At 32.0% G+C, this 20,620-nt stretch overlaps 1 long non-coding RNA gene across 1 annotated transcript in view; it reads left to right on the plus strand.

Annotated features, from left to right (window-relative positions):
- The window catches only part of LOC149773252 (uncharacterized), a 65,029-nt gene extending 54,613 nt beyond the window's left edge, over positions 1-10,416 (plus strand). The window contains exon 2 of the long non-coding RNA XR_016417432.1: positions 8,598-10,416. This is a non-coding gene — a long non-coding RNA (uncharacterized LOC149773252). The remainder of the gene's footprint in view (positions 1-8,597) is intronic.
- Positions 10,417-20,620: the final 10,204 nt, after the last annotated feature.

Raw genomic sequence — 20,620 nt, forward strand, 5'->3', positions numbered from 1 at the left:
CCACAGACACATAGCACCATGTCTCACCCAGTCACATTACACTGACACCAGGCCGACCAGTCCTAACTCTAACCTCTTAATGCTGCGCACCTAGCGAGGTAGCTGTTAGTATCATTTTTTGTATATCTTTGAAACGACTTGACCGGCGTTCGAACCCGCGACCTCCCGAATCCAAGGTGGACTCCCTAACCACTGGGCCACCAGAGCGTTGAACGAAAGAATATACAGTTAACCAGGAAAATGTCATTTTATATTATATAATTGTATATTGTTTGCAAAATAATGACAACTTATTATATACAGCGAACTTAGTAATATTGATTTCTGTTATATATAGTTGAGGGAATAATGTCAATTTCTGTTGTTTGCATTTACAAAGTGATCTCAGTTTTTATTATATACAGTTTAAAAAATAATGTCAGTTGTGTACAGTGTACAAAATAGCGTAAATATGTAGTGTCGTTGATGAAGCTGTCTTATTATACGTATTTAATATTTAAGGATTTATTTGTTTACAGTTTTTATTTTTTAAAAATTAAATTGAATGAATAAGGAACCGCAATAAAACACTGCAAAGTGTACAAGCTGCAAAGTAGATCATACAAAACTTTGTTTGTTCGGTTCATAATGCGTTGAATTAAAAAAAAAAGGTCAATCCTTATACTTAACTTCAACATCATAATGATTACACAAACTCACAGTTTGATAACATTCTTTTATTATATAATATAATATTTTGAATTTAATTCGTTATGCCGCAATTATACAGAACAGTGTATCCCAGTGCTATATTTACAGCCAGCGAATTCCATTGATATATTTACAGCGAAACAGAGAAAAGCTCGCGGGCTAACGTCAATACCCCACGCTGATCAGCTGAAGTAGACGCTAACGTGTGTTTTTATGCAAGTCCAATTTGTTTCGTAATAAACAATAATCCATAGAATGAAGTGTATATATAAACTCTGTAAACAGGATATACTGGCTTTATGTACATTATCTAATCCTGCATTTATCAAGTGATCGCATAGCTTACCTGTTTAGAACGTTGTATTAATAGTCGTGGGTTTAATTATCCAAGTGTCCACATTATTTTGCTGTCTCCTTTTATGTATTTTACTCTAAAGAAAATTATTTCTAACATCCTTATTGAAACGGTATGCTAAAACATTTCTACTTTCCTTGTTGTAACGGTATAGTAACAAATTTCTACTTTCCTTGTTGTAACGGTATACTAACACATTTCTACTTTCCTTGTTGTAACAGTATACTATCAAATCAAGATATATAAGAAGATGTTAATTTATCTGTTCAATGTGTATTTTAGGATATCTATTATTTGGTTCATAACAAAACTCTTACCTTAGAAATCTGATTTTGGGGTTATCCTATATTCTAAATATAGTCTTTATTCATAGAGTATATGTAAAGAAAAGTAGGGCAGGTGGGCGTGGCTTTAAAAAAATATATGCATTAACCAGAGAAATTCAAAGAGGCCGGGCGAATCAATTGCTAAAATAATAATGAAGAAAGAAAAATATCATTATATTGAATCTTAAATTGCGTCCAAGCAGAGTTGATTTTTATTTCTGCTGCAAATTTGAATTCAGATCGGATCTAATGTTAGTTTATTCTGCATGGTTGGAGTTTTAAACCAGTTTATTCAGTAATTAGTCTGGCCACAGTAGTGGGCTGTAATGTTTAGTGTTTCAGTAATGTATTGCAAAGAGGGCATTATTTCGGTTTCTAGCATTGAATATGGATCACAAGGTGGGTAACATTAGATATTGCATCGATGCCATTTAGTTTACCTCTGATACAGCATTATGCATGTATTACTTGGATACAGCATTATACATGACTTATCTTGATACAGCATTATAAATGAATTACTTTGATACAGCACTATACATGAATTGCCTTGATACAGCATTATACATGAATCACTTTGATACAGCATTATATATAAATTGCCTTGATACAGAGTTATAAATGAATTACTTTGATACAACAGTATCCATGAAGTACCTTGATACAGCATTATACATGAATTACCTTGATACAGCATTATACATGAATTACCTTGATACAGCATTATACATGAATTACTTTGATACAGCACTATACATGAATTGCCTTGATACAGCATTACAAATTTATTACTTTAATACAGCATTATATATGAATTGCCTTGATACAACATTATATATGAATTGCCTTGATACAGCATTACACATGAAATACCTTGATTTATTACTTTGATACACCATAATACAAGAATTACCTTGATACAGGATTATACATGAATTACCTTGATGCAGCATTATATATGAATTACTTTGATACAGCACTATACATGAATTACCTTGATGCAGCATTATACATGAATTACTTTGATACAGCACTATACATGAATAACCTTGATATAGCATTATACATTTATTACATTGATACAGCATTATATATGAATTGCCTTGATACAGCATTATATATGAATTGCCTTGATTCAGTATTATACATGAATTACCTTGATACAGCATTATATATGAATTACTTTGATACTGCACTATACATGAATTGCATTGATACAGCATTATACATTTATTACTTTGATACAGCATTATATATGAATTACCTTCATGCAGCATTACACATGAATTACTTTGATAGAGCACTATATATGAATTGCCTTGATACAGCATTACATATGAATTGCCTTGATACAGCATTATACATGTATTGCTTTGATACAGCACTATACATGAATTGCCTTGATACAGCATTATACATGAATTATTTTGATACAGCACTATACATGAATAACCTTGATACAGCATTATACATTTATTACATTGATGCAACATTATACATGAATTACCTTGATATAGCATTATATATGAATTACTTTGATACAGCACTATACATGAATTGCATTGATACAGCATTATACATTTATTACTTTGATACAGCATTATATATGAATTACCTTCATGCAGCATTATACATGAATTACTTTGATACAGCACTATATATGAATTGCCTTGATACAGTATTATATATGTATTACTTTGATACAGCACAATACATGAATTGCATTGATACAGCATTAGACATGAATTACCTTGATACAGCATTATACATGTATTACTTTGATACAGCATTATATATGAATAACTTTGATACAGCACTATACATGAATTGCATTGATACAGCATTATACATGTATTACTTTGATGCAGCATTATATATGAATTACTTTGATACAGCACTATACATGAATTGCATTGATACAGCATTATACATGTATTACTTTTATACAGCATTTTATTTGAATTAATTTGATACAGCACTATACATGAATTTCATTGATACAGCATTATACATTTATTACTTTGATACAGCATTATATATGAATTACTTTGATACAGCACTATACATGAATTGCATTGATACAGCATTATACATTTATTACTTTGATACAGCACTATATATGAATTGCCTTGATTCAGTATTATACATGAATTACCTTGATACAGCATTATATATGAATTACTTTGATACAGCACTATACATGAATTGCATTGATACAGCATTATACATTTATTACTTTGATACAGCATTATATATGAATTACCTTCATGCAGCATTATACATGAATTACTTTGATACAGCACTATATATGAATTGCCTTGATACAGCATTATATATGAATTGCCTTGATACAGCATTATATATGTATTACTTTGATACAGCACAATACATGAATTGCATTGATACAGCATTAGACATGAATTACCTTGATACAGCATTATACATGTATTACTTTGATACAGCATTATATATGAATTACTTTGATACAGCACTATACATGAATTGCATTGATACAGCATTATACATGTATTACTTTGATACAGCATTATATATGAATTACTTTGATACAGCACTATACAAGAATTGCATTGATACAGCATTATACATTTATTACTTTGATACAGCATTATATATGAATTACTTTGATACAGCACTATACATGAATTGCATTGATACAGCATTATACATTTATTACTTTGATACAGCATTATATATGAATTACCTTCATGCAGCATTACACATGAATTACTTTGATAGAGCACTATATATGAATTGCCTTGATACAGCATTATATATGAATTGCCTTGATACAGCATTATACATGTATTACTTTGATACAGCACTATACATGAATTGCATTGATACAGCATTAGACATGAATTACCTTGATACAGCATTATACATGTATTACTTTGATACAGCACAATACATGAATTGCATTGATACAGCATTAGACATGAATTACCTTGATACAGCATTATACATGTATTACTTTGATACAGCACTATACATGAATTGCATTGATACAGCATTATACATGAATTACGTTGATACAGCACTATACATGAATTGCCTTGATACAGCATTATACATTTACTATTTTGATACAGCATTATATATAAATTGCCTTGATCCAACATTATACATGAATTACTTTGACAGAGCACTATTCATAAATTGCCTTGATACAGCATTACACATGAATTACTTTGAAACAGCACAAAACATGAATTACTTTGCTACAGAATTATACATGAAATACTTTGATACATCATTACATATGAATTACTTTGATACAGCATTATACATGAACTACTTTGATACAGCATTTTACATGAATTACTTTGATACAGCATTATACATTTATAACTTTGATACAGTATTATACATGTATTACTTTAAATGTTTCTACTGTCATAGACACGTGTACACTCGTATTCGTCACGTGTACATACATGTGTGCACTTGTAATTGTCACATGCATATACATGTGTGCACTCTTATTTGTACGTTTATGAGAGAGACCTTACTTATACGTTAAAGTTAAACCAATATGGCGCATGACCGTGCTTTTGTTTGAGCTGTTATGCAGGATTTGTCATTCCTTACTTGCCCTCTTTTGCCTCCTCAGTTTGGATGACAGCGATCAGTCAAATGCAACATCGAGGAGTGACATTGTTGTTCAACCAGCCGAATGTAATGTGCGAAATCTTTGTTTTAATGATAAAACTAAAACCACACATACGAAAAACTTATTCGTGCTCGCTTATTATTCATAATTTACTTGACAATCATATTGAGAACAGTGACACGCTATATCTGGATTTTAGAGTGCACTATATTTCATTTTGGATTTTTTGTTTTTTTTATAAACCATGATATCAAGAATTGATAATGTGGTTATTTATTTAAACGTGTTGTAAAAACATCTTACATACTCGTGACTTGTCAAGGTTATTTATTGTCACAAAGAGATAATATTGTCATATGTATACAATATTATTGTCATAAGTAAATAATGTTATTGTCATATGCAGATAATACTAATGCGTGCTTAGCTAAGTGTGTTCTTATATGAAGACACCTTTATTGTCATATATAGATGATGCGATTGTGATATGTAGATAATTTTACTGTCATTTAACATTATTGTGATGTGTAGATAATTGTATTGCTGTAAGTAGATAATGTTATTGTCGTAAGTAGATAATGTTATTGTCATCACTAGATAATACTATTGTCATAAGTAGATAATGTCAATGTCATAAGTAGATAATAATATTGCCAGAAGTAGATAATGATATTGTCGTAATATAGATTATGATCTTGTCATAAATAGATAATACTATTGTCGTAATATAGACAATGTTCTTGTCATAAGTAGTTAATGCTATTGTCGTAAGTAGATAATCTTATTGTCATAAATAGATAATGATATTGCCATAAGTAGATAATGATATTGTCGTAATAAAGATAATGTTCTTGTCATAAGTAGATAATGCTATTGTCATAAGTAGATAGTGATATTGTCATAAGTAGATAACTCTGCTGATATATTTAGACAATTAAATTATCATAAGAAGACATTTTTATTGTCAAATGCAGATAATGTTATTGTCATAAGTAGATAATGATATTGTTATAAGTAGGTAACGATATTGTCGTAATATAGACTATAATTTTGTCATAAGTAGATAATGCTATTGTTATAAGTAGATAATGTTATTGTCATAAGTAGATAATGATATTGCCATAAGTAGATAACGCTATTGTCGCAATATAGATAATATTCGTGTCATAAGTAGATAATACTATTGTCATAAGTGGTTAATGCTGCTGACATGTTTAGATAATTATATTATTATATTAAGACACTTTTATTGTCAAATGCAGATAATGTTATTGTCATAAGTAGATCATTATTTTGTCATAAGTAGATAATGCTATTGTCTTTAGTAGATAATAATATTGTCATAATTAGATAATGATATTTTCATGAGTAGATAATGCTATTGTCAGAAGTAGATACTGATATCGTCATAAGTAAATAATGCTATGGTCATAAGTAGATAGTGATGTTGTCATAAGTAAATAATTATATTGTCATAAGTAGAAAATGTTATTGTCATAAGTAGAAAATGGTATTGTCATAAGTAGATCATGCTATTGTCATAAGTAGATAATGCTAATGTCATAAACAGATAATGATATTGCCATAAGTAGATAATGCTATTGTCGTAATATAGATCATGTTCTTGTCATAAGTAAAAAATTCTATTGTCATACGTAGATAATACTGCTGACATGTTTAGATAATTATTTTATTATATGAAGACAGTTTTATTTTCAAATGCAGATAATGTTATTTTCATAATTAGTTAAAGATATTTTAATAAGTAGATAATCTTATTGTCATAAGTGCATAATGATATTGTCGTAAGTGGATAAGTATATTGTCATAAGTAAATAATTATATTGCTGTAAGTAGATAATGCTATTGTCGTAAGTAGATAATTATATTGTCAAAGGTATACAACGATATTTTCATAAGTATATAATGTTATTGTCATGAGTAGGTAATGCAGTTGTCATAAGTAGATAATGCTATCGTCATTGGTAGATAATTCTATTGTCATAAGTAGATAATTATATTGTCATAACTAGATAAAGTTATTGTTATAAGTAGATAATTTTATTACCATAAGTAGATAATTATATCGTCATAAATAGATAATGCTATCATCATAAGTAGATAATGATATTGTTATTAGTAGATAATTATATTGTCATAAGTAGATAAGGTTATTGTCATAAGTAGATAATGACAGTGTCGTAATATAGATAATGCTATTATCATAAGTAGATAATACTGTTGTCATAAGTAGATAATGCTATTGTCATAAGTAGATAATGCTGCTGACATGTTTAGATAATTATATTATTATGAGAAGACGCATTTATTTCCAAGTGCAGTTAATGGTTATGTCATTAGAAGATAATTATATTTTCATCAGTAGATACTGTTATTGGTACAAGTACATAATTATATTGTCATAAGTAGATCAATATATCGTCATAAATTGACAATGCTATTGTCGTAAGTAGATAATTATATTGTCATAAGTATATAATGTTATTGTCTTAAGTAGATAATGATATTGTCAGAAGTAGATAATGCTATTGTCATAAGTAGATAATTATATTGTCATAAGTTGATAATGATGTTGACATGTTTAGATAATTATATTATTATGTGAAGACACTTTTATTTTCAAATGCAGATAATGTTTGTGTCATTAGTAGATAATGATATTTTCTCAAGTACATAATGTTATTGTCATAAGTACATAATTATATTATCATAAGTAGATAAGTCTATTATCATAAATATATTATGATATTGTCGTAAGTTGATAATTCTATTATTATAAGTAGATAATTATGTTATCATAAGTATATAATGATATTGTCACAAGTAGATAGTGATATAGTCATAAGTTGATAAGGCTATTGCCATAAGTAGATAATGCTATCGTCATAAGTAGATAATGCTAGTGTCATAAGTAGATAATTATATTGTCATAAATAGATTATGTTACTGTCATAAGTAGATATTGATATTATCGTAAGTAGATAATGCTATTGTTATGAGTAAATAATGTTATTGTCATAAGTTGAAGTAGATAATGCTTCTGTCATGTTTAGGTAATTGTATTATTATATGGAGACACCGTTATTGTCAAATGCAGATAATGTTAATGTCATATGTAGATCATTGTATTTACATTTTATAAATAACTTTTGCCAATATATTTAAATCATTTGGATGCTTAATTACAGACATATTTCAAAAGCAATGAAATCAATCACGAACGGTGCTGAAGATGAACAAGTTGTTGTTAAGGTTAATGCTAATGTTAATATTAAACGTTAATAATAATAATAATAATAATAATAATAATAATAATAATAATAATAATAATAATGATAGTAGTAGTAGTAATATACTACTACTATTACTGCTGCTACTACTACTACTACTACATTTGTAGTTGTAGTAATAGTAGTGGTGGTGGTATTATTAGTGGTAATACAATAGAAATTACGACAAAAACATGAATGATGAAGATGGCAATACCTACACTAAATTTTTATTATTTTTATAAACATTTTGATTCCATAAAGTAAATTAGCAGGTTTAAAAGTGGAAAATGTTCTCATTGTAGCAGGGGAGGGACAGCATGTGGCGACTGATGGTGTTACTCGTGATAGCATTCTAGGTGCAAGAAGTAGCAGTGGTGAAAGTGTGATATAAGACGGCTAGCAATTTTATACAGGATGACATTCCGGAAACATGTAGTAGCAATGATGAATGTGTGATGTGACGGCTAGCAGTAATACACATGATGGTAAAAGCGCGGTGTAATGCTTAGTAATGTAACACTCGACGTCATTCTGGAAACAAGTGGTAACACTTTGTGCCACGTTGACTGTTATTTATGCTACACACTATGACATTCTAGATAAAGTCGGGAACAGTTGTGTAAATTCAATGTCACAGCTTGTAATGTTACACGAGGTAACATTCTAGATACAAGCTGTAGCATATATGATAGTACGGTGTTTCGGTTATTCATTTTCCTCACAATAATATACTGGATGCAAAGATACCAACTGTGAAAGTGACGTTAATTTATGCTACATTGCGGTGTGACGCTAATTATGCTACATGTGAAGACAGTCTATACACCGGCAGTAGCAGTGGTGATACAGTTATGTGATGGTTACATATGTCACACACGATTACAGTCTTCATACAAGTAACAGCAGTGGTGTAAGTGCGGTGCGACAGTAATGTAACTCACAATGGTATTTTGGATATAAGCAGTAGCAGAGACGATTGTATGGAATGACAGTTATTAATGTTACACACGATGAAATTATGAATACTAGCAGTAGCTGTGGTAAAGGTATCATCTGACAGTTACGTGTGCTACACACGATGCCAAATTTTATATAAGCAATTATGAAAGTGCAATGTGATGGTTTATTATGTTACACGAGATAACATTCTATATACAAAGCTGTAGCAGAGATGGTAATTTGATGAGCCGGTTATTTGTGTTACTCATAATGCCATACTGGATACAAACAATAGCAGTGATGAAATTACGGTGTGACATTTATATTTGCTGCACACGATGGTACTCTGGACACAATCAGTAGCGGCGGTGAATGTGCTTTGTGACATTCGAGATACTTGCAGTATCGGTGACGAAAGTGTAATGTGATGGCTTTTTATGACACACACGATTAAATTCTTGATAAAATCAGTGGTGAATGTGCGGTGCGACAGTACTGTTAGTTATGATGACATTCTTGATATAAGCAGTAGGAGTATAAACAGTAGGAGTGTTTAACGTGCTATGTGACGGTTATTCATGCTACATACGATCACATTCTGGATACAAGCATCAGGAATGATGATAGTACGATGAAATTCTTGATAAAAGCGGTTTATGTGGTGTATGTGCGTTCTGACAGCAATGCTACTCACGATGATGTTCTGCATGCAGGCAGTAGAAGAGATGATGCTGCGGTGTGACATTTATGTTACAAACGATGACATTTTGGATACAAGCAGAAGAAGCGTTGATAGTGCGATGTGACGCTTATTTCTGTTACACACAATGCCATTCATGATACAAGCAGTAGCAGTCCGGTGTGACGCTTAGACTGTTACTCACGATGAGGTTATGTATACAAGCAGTGGCTGATAGGATACTCTCCCACTGATGTCAAGGACAAAACGGATACCTGGCGAACGTGGACGTGGTAGGTTATGAATATACATGGTACCTAGTGGAATGTATTTCAAATTGTCATTCGTATTAATTCGTCAGCTGTTTTATTGTATGAAACTCAGAATGGTTTGTACAAGCATGATCCCTCATTTATTGGCGGCTAGTCAACTTCATACTTGGGTTAAAATCACCAAGTATGAAAGAATAACCAGAGACATTTGAATAAAATAGTCATAGGTGATGCGATATGTGTTTACTTTTTTATAACCCGACTCAAGAAAAAATAATAAAGTTTAGATCAGAAACCGCAAATCGGTCGACGTAGACGTGCTGTTAAAAGAACATTTAATATATTATTTTTTCGGTGCTTGGTCATTCATTTAGTCACCTGACATTTCACAGCCTCAAAAGTGTGTTGCCAGAAAAAAGGTGCAAAACTATCGAACCACTCGTCAGCACCGGTACAGTATTTATCTATATATTCAATGACAACGCACCGTACAAACTTTAGCCCCCGTGACAGGCCTCCTGAAGCTGTTCATTATTCCAACTTTGTGACAGCCTCAGTACAGCTATGATACAAGACCAAATGATTTTTGGCTGAATCTCGTGCAAGTTTCTCTGAAGAGCAGACAATTTAAAAGTAAATATTAGACTGGGTCGCAGATACGCATGGATAGTTAAACCATCTGATCATTTGATTCGTTGAAACTCTCCTGTTTTCATTTTAAACAGGTGCACTAGGTTAAAGTTTCTATAGGCAACTCAATCTTTCCAGTTAGGATTGCGCTGTAATAATTTTAGAAACTGCTAAAGACATATCAGTGATATTTCACACTTTGGGATACCTGGCATATATTTGTTCCTAAAGATACTTGCCAATGTATGCATTAATTGCTTGATGGGTAACCTCTGACGAGATTGATACCAAAAAATGGGTGGATGTAATAATCGTCACCCTGGGAAAGGAAAATAATATTTGTCCAACACATTCATTATGCAGAAACATGATTACATAAACTATCAGTGAGAACTCTTCTCTTATAATATTCCTTTGTTGTAGTGGATAATATAAACGAAATAAAAAGAGAACAACTATAAATGTCTAAATGTGAAAATGCTTTAGTAAACCCACACCTATGTGTTTTATAAACATCTATGATACGAAAATGTGTTCTGGAAATAAAACATTGTTTCTCATACCAAACCGTCTAAAATATTGTAACTTTAGAGCAGAAGATACAAAGAAGACACAAACATGTGTTACAGAAAGATATAAAATCAAACAGACTAAACGAATATGACGTAGAAGTTTCTCTAAAGAAGCAATCGTATCATCTCGATATTAAGATAATACAGCAAAAATAAATGTACGGGTGTTTTAAATATGTGGGATGGGACGTTTGCTGGATGCCAAGGTGTCTTACAGAGTACAGGCAAAATAAATGTACAGGTATTTTAAATACATGGCGTATGAAGTTTGTTCAAAGTCACCGTGTCTTACAGACCATACGCAAAATATGATGAATGGAAAGTTAAACGACAGTAACCGACACAGACATTACCATTTTCAGTCCGATATTAGATTTGAAGATAGCGAATGTCAATTTGCATACAAATTCTGTGTTTGATTGTAATTGATGACTGGAATAAATCCTGAAAGAATGTCTCTTTTTGTGGAGAAAAAGCTATAAACGGCCCATAAACGTGAAATTTGAGATTATATATCTGACGAATGACGTCATAAATATTCTTATCATTGATAATCATTCCGATAAAAGTCATGACTCAACATGAGCCTAGCACATGTATATATCAGTATAAAGAACAGTAACGGGTAATCGGTTCAGGCGTTTTGCATGAAAAAATCTGTTGAATATATAAATCAATTTGGATATAAACGTATCCTGCGAAAATTCAATAAAATAGTACCGTCGAAGAGATCAATGTATTTGATGTAATAAATCATTTTAGATATGAAAGTATCCTAAAATTCGTCAATATATGTGGCATCATAAATCGTTTTGGATATGAAAGTATCCTAAAATTCGTCAATATATGTGGCATCATAAATCATTTTGGATATAAAAATATCATAAAAGTCGTCACAATATGTGGCATCATAAATCATTTCGGACATGAAAGTATCCTAAAATTCGTCAATATATGTGGCATCATAAATCATTTTGGATATAAAAGTATCATAAAAATCATCAATAATGTGGCTTCATAAATCATTTCGGACATGAAAGTATCCTAAAATTCGTCAATATATGTGGCATCATAAATCATTTTGGATATAAAAGTATCATAAAAGTCATCAATAATGTGGCATCATAAATCATTTTAGATATTAAAGTATCCTAGAAGTCATTAATATATGTGATATCATAAATCATTTTAGATATTAAAGTATCCTTGAAGTCAGTAATATATGTGACATCATAAATCGTTTTGGATATAAAAGTATCCTAGAAGTCGTCAATATATGTAACATTACAAATCATTTTGGATACGAAATTGTCTTAAAAGTCGTCAGTATATGTGACATCAGAAACTCCTAAATAAACATACTATATCTATTTCATGGTCATTCATATTTCTGTATCCTCGACATGTTTTGAAATCCAGCCTAATTGATTTCGTTAACATAAACTGACTAAAACATTGGGTATGTTTGTTACATAAAAGTATTTTCTCTTAATGAAAGAAAAAGATAACTTTTACTTATGTACCAAACGTGACTAATGTTAACACATCTGTTGCTGATGTTGTTTCCAACACTCCCAAACTTTATAAGACTACCTTTTTATAACTTAAAATGGCTGCCCATTATTTAAACATTGCAAGACTATTTTAGTTACAGCTTAAAATGGCTACCCTTTCTATAAACTTTGCCTGGATAAATTACTGACAACTAAAACTGGGCGCCCTTTCTATGCAGATTGCAAGGCTCCCGTAAAGACTGATTAAATTGTCATCGTTTCAATGCATACTGTAAGGGTAAGTTATTGACAGGTTAAACTTCTTTAAAGACAGTTCAAATGGCAACCCTTTTTAAACATCTTGTAAAGCTACTGTAAAGACAGCTTAAAATGGCTGCCAGTTGTATGAAAATAGCAAGGCTACTATAAAGACAGTTTAAAATGGCAACCCCTTCTCTACACAGTGCAAGGCTACTTTATTGGCAGCTTAAATGGCCTCCCTTTCTATACAGATTGCAAAGCTACTTTTTGACAGCTTAAACATGCTGCCTTTTCCATGCACTTAGCAAAGCTACCTTAAAGACAGCTTCAAATGGCTGCCCTTTCTATGAACATTGCAAGGCCACTTTAAAGACAGCTTCAAATGGCTGCCCTTTCTATGAACATTGCAAAGCCACTTTAAAGACAGCTTCAAATGGCTGCCCTTTCTATGAGCATTGCAAGGCAACTTTAAAGAAATATTAAAATGGATGCCCTTTCTATGAACATCGCAATGCCACTTTAAAGACAGATTAAAATGGGTGCCCTTTCTATGAACATTGCAATGCCACTTTGAAGACAGATTAAAATGGGTGCCCTTTGTATAAATATGGCAAGATCACTTTAAAGACATATTAAGATGGATGCCCTCTCTGTAAACATTACAAAGCTACGTTAAAGCCAGCAAAAAAGGTTTGCCCTTTTCTATAAACACTGCAAGGCTACCTTAAAGACAGGTTAATATGCCTGCCCTTCCTTTAAACACCGCAAGGTGACCTTAAATATATACTACGATAGCAGCCCTTTTCCATTTTATATTTATATGTCCTTTCCATTTGATATTATCATTTCAACCCCTCTTTAGACTCTTCAGTATCACGGCAAGTCCTTACCATAAACATTTCTCTGGGTAGCTTTGGAAACCTTTTCATTAAGAAACGAATTTTAACATATTCTTAATTGCACCAGCAAAAAAGAACATAATTAGCACAAATAGTTCTAAAGTTGTCTCCTGTTATCGACATAGAATTTTACATGCAACTGTGGGCACAACCATTGATAGCCCAATTGAAATGTAGTTATGTTAGAAAGAAAGGAGAGAAAGCTGACAACGGGCATAAAGAAGTTTTGAAATGTATATCCTTGATGTATTTTGACTCCCTGTAGAACATATTATACCCGTATTTTTTTCGTCGTTATTAAATCAGAGGAACTCATGTTACTGTGATTTTTAATATGGCTGGCCACCCGATAAATTTGATTAGCTTAATTTTGAAATTACTTAAAGATGTATAGTTTTAAATGTGTACAAAAAGTTTGAATCGTAACATGTATAAAACATGTAAAATATGTCAGATTTTTTCAGCAACTCTGTATTTATAGTTTATTAGATTTATCACCAGTAACCATTAATCGGAAAAGAGCATCGTGTTTCCAGTCAGCACATTCTTATCGGAGCTATTTGTTGTTTGGCTGTGCTAACACCAAATATAATGAGAAAACCTGATCTAGCGAAGGTATTAAAATGCACATCGAGAAAATTATATGAGAGACTTCTTGCACAAGAATGGAATTCTTTCGTTTGAGAGTAATTTATTGCATTCGATCTCTTTGATATTAACATGTTCTTGTGGTAGGTCTTGATTATTTATTTTAGATGGAGTTGACACGCATACATTTTAATTTTGATTCAGTAGACATCCACAACTTCATACTAGAGTAACTGAGGAAAATATAATATTAGTGTGACAGAGTGTCTTTGAAAAGGGACCGCGGTGATGAATGGCGGTAAAGTGAGATTGATTGATGGACTAGAATGGAAAGCTGAATTTGTTGGAGTAAAGGAAAAAAACGCTCCCGTAAAGATTCACGCAGGAAATGAAATGAACAAACACTCCGGGGGCTATTTTGATTGTTAAGTAAAGGGATCGTAATTATTATCTGTTGCTTTCTCGTTACTTTGACATGTAAAGATAGCATCATTTCAAAAGGTAATTTTAGACCAAACGAGGCCCTACAAATGTTCTTGTTGTAACGCGTTCCAATCTTCTTCTCTTGTTTCAAAATTGACCTGGTTTGTAATCAATTATGCCTTAGATAGTCAATCAAAAGCTGATCGGCAAAAAGTCCGCACAACTATCTTTTTTATTTTATTTTCTCTTCCTTTTTGTTTGCATTTAAACGATTGCATGAAATGAAGATGAAACTTCAAACGTTTTATGCGAACACTATTACAGGACAAAATTAGATAAGAAACTAACCGTTAACCATTTTGACCTACCTTTTCTATATTTAATGAAATATGAACACAGGATATTGGTAGTCCCAAAACTAACCATTTACTATTCTGCAGTACATGCTATATATCCCATGGGATGTGAACACAGGATACCGTTAGACCAAAACAAACTATTTACTATTCTGAAGTACATTGTATGTGTTCTGTGAGATGTGAAAACGTATGGTCTCACGTGTTCTGTCGCTGAAAGGATAATAACTGTACGTATTGATTTATCGCTTTAACAATACATACGATTCGTGTTAAAATGTGCCTGAAGGACCTGATAAAACTTTAACGCATTATTATTCTGTTATCTGTCTGTAGATTTACTGCGGGTACCTCTGCCTTTTAAATTATACTATAGTAGCTGTTTTAAATACGTCCGTACATAGACATTGGTGCTTGATACCTTTACAATAATACATAAAGTCAATTTACTAATGGATGCTTTCCAGCCAACAGTGTCAACATACGTTATGAAACATTTGTCACGTTACGACGTGCTTGTCAATAACGTCAAGTGGCAATAAAGCTTTCATAGGAATAAGCACATTATACATGCAACTCAATTAATTTTGTCTTCAATTAATATGAGAATCCATCCATACCGGGTACAGAATACATAAATGGCGGAGGTGGTGTTCTGTCAGATCATTGTCTGGTGGTATCAATGTCAACTCTTAGATCAGACTGAACGAAATGGAAAAATAGGCTAATTTGTATTGCAAATAGGGATGCTATTTAGCACACTTAAAATCAGGACAGATTTAATATGATATATGTATTATTTATTATTGTATCGACGTCATTATAATCTATCTGGGACTAGAACAAAGATTATCTAGTAAAAATGCAACTGTAAATTATACGTGGATGTTTTTTTATTTTCTTCTTCTAAATGACGCCAACATTTACAGGTTATCTGTAAATAATAAACTGTATTTGAAGCTGTAGTGACCCTAGTGAAAAATAATGATCCTCCATTAAAGTGTAAAGAATTAAGCAAGGAATTGATTATAGTGTAGTGAATTACGAAAGGCAGCGAATAGTGTAGAGAAGTAAGCGAAGAAGTGATTATAGTGTAGAGATTTGAGTAAGGCAGAGAAAACAGTGTAGAAAAGTAAGCAAGGTAGTGATTATACTTTAAAAACGTTATGCATTTACAGCTTTTAACATTGCTCAATATATATATATATATATATATATATGTACAGGATACTGGAACAAGAATTAGAACGATGACAAATTGTATACATCGATTATACAGCTACACAAAATACTCGTATTCACAGGCATGTGTAGTCATGGCCGTTGAGACCACGTATTCACAGGCAAAATATCTTCATCGCAATTGAGAAATATTTTTTTTCATGGAATGTAATATAAAAATCTTGGTAACATAAGTTATTCGTAATATGTGTATGCAAGTTACGCTACCGTCTTTCCTGTAATTAACTAGGCTGACATTGTAATCCTTACACAAACAGGCGTGAAATAAATATGAACTTTTAGAAGCCGTTCTTACCTAAATGCAAGTTAAAGGTTATATTTTTCCGATGTCAAAACTAAAAATTTTGGTGTTGCGTAAATTGTCATTGAAAGATAACATACATGATGCCTATAACTTTGTGAAAATTAAAAATAGGGGTGCTAGTCCCCCACCCCTTTTTATTTTGGGATTATTGCACGCATTTTCAACATGATTCCAAGAAACCTTTTACAAAATGCCCGTGCAAGATTTATTGCAAATGATAACTTTTTGTTGTACCTCCAGATAATATTGTTAGTGTACAACACAAACAATACTACACAACCGATTGTGTCAGTGTGGAGGGAGAATACATTATGCTCAATTCAGAAACAAAATTACTTCGATATAAATATGGAGTCTATCAAAAGACATTTAAGGCTGCACATATTTGATTATGTGTTTATCAAAGTATTGGCTATTGTAGCCACTAAGCGGCTCCTAAAAACTATATAAATATTTTCGTTGAGTAACATTGAAACTGCGGGAACAGAAAACATAATAATTCATTCCATTGTAGCAAAATCTCCTCTAAATTCAGCTGCCTGTCGAAGAATTATAGAAATGGGAATTACACGGTCTGGGTACCTTGAAAATAACCATTGAGGCCCTTAATAAATGGCCCAATAAGCACCCCTCCGCCCTTTATGGTGTGTGAACTATAGCAAACCCATCACGACTTGAAATGGGTGTAAAGACACATGTCAGTCCTGCGGCTGATAGGAACTATAAAATAGTTTGACCTTTCACCTAAAATAACTACCGCAGTTTCTAATTAAAGAAAGGAGAGCCTGTAAATATTCCACTTTCACACTAGTAGCATATATAGCGCAGGGTAAAGATTAAACCAGTGAACGTCTTTATGCGAGAATGTTTTTTCTCTATAACATATCTGCTGAATTGGAAAACAAAATCAGACTATGTTTCCACACATAACAAAAGAAGTAAAAAAATGCCTCTGTAAGATTCAGCTTCCTTTCATGAAGTCATATAATAATAAACTAAACCAAAATGTTTTCAACAAGAACGCACAGACCGATACACAAAGTATGTATAATGTTTCTTTTTCGACTTAAAAGTCCTTCTTTTATCGATAAACAATGCTATGTTATGTATGTATGTATGTATGTATGTATGTGTGTATGTATATCCAAGTTACGTAAGATTGACAGTTTTGATATACCCTATGTCCAAATTACGTCAGATTGACAGTTTTGATATACACGGTGTCCAAATTACGTCAGATTGACAGTTTTGATATACCCGATGTCCAACTTACGTTAGATTGACAGTTTTGATATACCCTATGTCCAAGTTACGTTAGATTGACAGTTTTGATATACCCGATGTCCAAGTTACGTTAGATTGACAGTTTTGATATACCCTATGTCCAAGTTACGTTAGATTGACAGTTTTGATATACCGATGTCCAAGTTACGTTAGATTGACAGTTTTGATATACCTTATGTCCAAGTTACGTCAGATTGACAGTTTTGATATACCGATGTCCAAATTACATTAGATTGACAGTTTTGATATACCTTATGTCCAAGTTACGTCAGATTGACAGTTTTGATATACCCGATGTCCAAGTTACGTCAGATTGACAGTTTTGATATACGGATGTCCAAGTTACGTTAGATTGACAGTTTTGATATACCAGATGTCCAAGTTACGTCAGATTGACAGTTTTGATATACCCGATGTCCAAGTTACGTCAGATTGACAGTTTTGATATACCCGATGTCCAAGTTACGTCACATTGACAGTTTTGATATACCGATGTCCAAGTTACGTTAGATTGACAGTTTTGATATACCAGATGTCCAACTTACGTCAGATTGACAGTTTTGATATACCTTATGTCCAAGTTACGTTAGATTGACAGTTTTGATATACCTTATGTCCAAGTTACATTAGATTGACAGTTTTGATATACCGATGTCCAAATTACGTCAGATTGACAGTTTTGATATACCTTATGTCCAAGTTACGTCAGATTGACAGTTTTGATATACCCGATGTCCAAGTTACGTCAGATTGACAGTTTTGATATACTGATGTCCAAGTTACGTCAGATTGACAGTTTTGATATACCGATGTCCAAGTTACGTTAGATTGACAGTTTTGATATACCAGATGTCCAAGTTACGTCAGATTGACAGTTTTGATATACCCGATGTCCAAGTTACGTTAGATTGACAGTTTTGATATACCCGATGTCCAAGTTACGTCAGATTGACAGTTTTGATATACCTTATGTCCAAGTTACGTTAGATTGACAGTTTTGATATACCGATGTCCAAATTACGTCAGATTGACAGTTTTGATATACCTTATGTCCAAGTTACGTCAGATTGACAGTTTTGATATACCGATGTCCAAGTTACATTAAATTAACAGTTTTGATATACCTTATGTCCAAGTTACGTCAGATTGACAGTTTTGATATACCCGATGTCCAAGTTACGTCAGATTGACAGTTTTGATATACCGATGTCCAAGTTACGTCAGATTGACAGTTTTGATATACCGATGTCCAAATTACGTTAGATTGACAGTTTTGATATACCAGATGTCCAAGTTACATTAGATTGACAGTTTTGATATACGGATGTCCAAGTTACGTTAGACTGACAGTTTTGATATACCGATGTCCAAATTACGTTAGATTGACAGTTTTGATATACCTTATGTCCAAGTTACGTTAGATTGACAGTTTTGATATACCGATGTCCACATTAAGTTAGATTGACAGTTTTGATATACCCGATGTCCACATTAAGTTAGATTGACAGTCTTGATATACCCAAAGTCCAAATTACGAACATCAGATAGGTAGTATAAATCATCAACTGAAAAGAAACAAATATCTTTAACAATAATGGAAAGGACGTACTTGACGTGTATACATGTGATGGAGGGATATATAAAACAAACAAATAAACAGACAGTCAAACACTAGTCAAACATTACCTGTACACTCTTTCCTGTATTGGTACAAAAGATATATTAAGTAACCGCTTACAACACAGAACATTCAAATGATTCTGATCTGAGCATTCCTCTTCTGCTATCATTTTCACGAGCCAGGAAGTTAAAGTAAATATAGGTAATCTTGCAACACATTAATTTTCTAACCATCTCACATTCTAAGGGAGGAAAGGATCACATTGTCTTCCTCTCCGTCTGTCTTATTTTCTCTTTTTAAAACTTACGTACACCCTGTATTTAAATGTACGATTTCTCGCTATTGCCTTTTTATTGAGAATTAATTTGCAATACATAATCTACAAAAGTAACATCATTACATTCTTAGATTGTTGCTAAGCTTTTGAATTTGATTGCCATAGCAATCGTTTTCTCACTACAGTGGAAATAACATGATATGGCTATCTATATATTGTGTGCTATCCCATGTTCAAATTTTGAGAATTTCTGTTCCTCTAAACTAAATAGTGGTAATACGTACATCTATTTGAATTGCATAGCTTACTTTCGGGAAGTGTGGAATGGAATTAGAAAATGTATTAAAGAGTACGCAAGTGTTAAACAGTATGAAACTGTTAAATATTATACAAGTGTTAAAGTGTGTGAAAGTATTAAAGAGTATTACAATTTTAAAGTGTATGAAAATATGCGTCGCATATATTGTTTTAAAATATAACTCTAC

This window comes from Sinohyriopsis cumingii, unplaced genomic scaffold (genome assembly GCF_028554795.1).
Source record: "Sinohyriopsis cumingii isolate HCF-2022 unplaced genomic scaffold, ASM2855479v2 utg000741l, whole genome shotgun sequence".
Classification (NCBI taxonomy): domain Eukaryota; kingdom Metazoa; phylum Mollusca; class Bivalvia; order Unionida; family Unionidae; genus Sinohyriopsis; species Sinohyriopsis cumingii.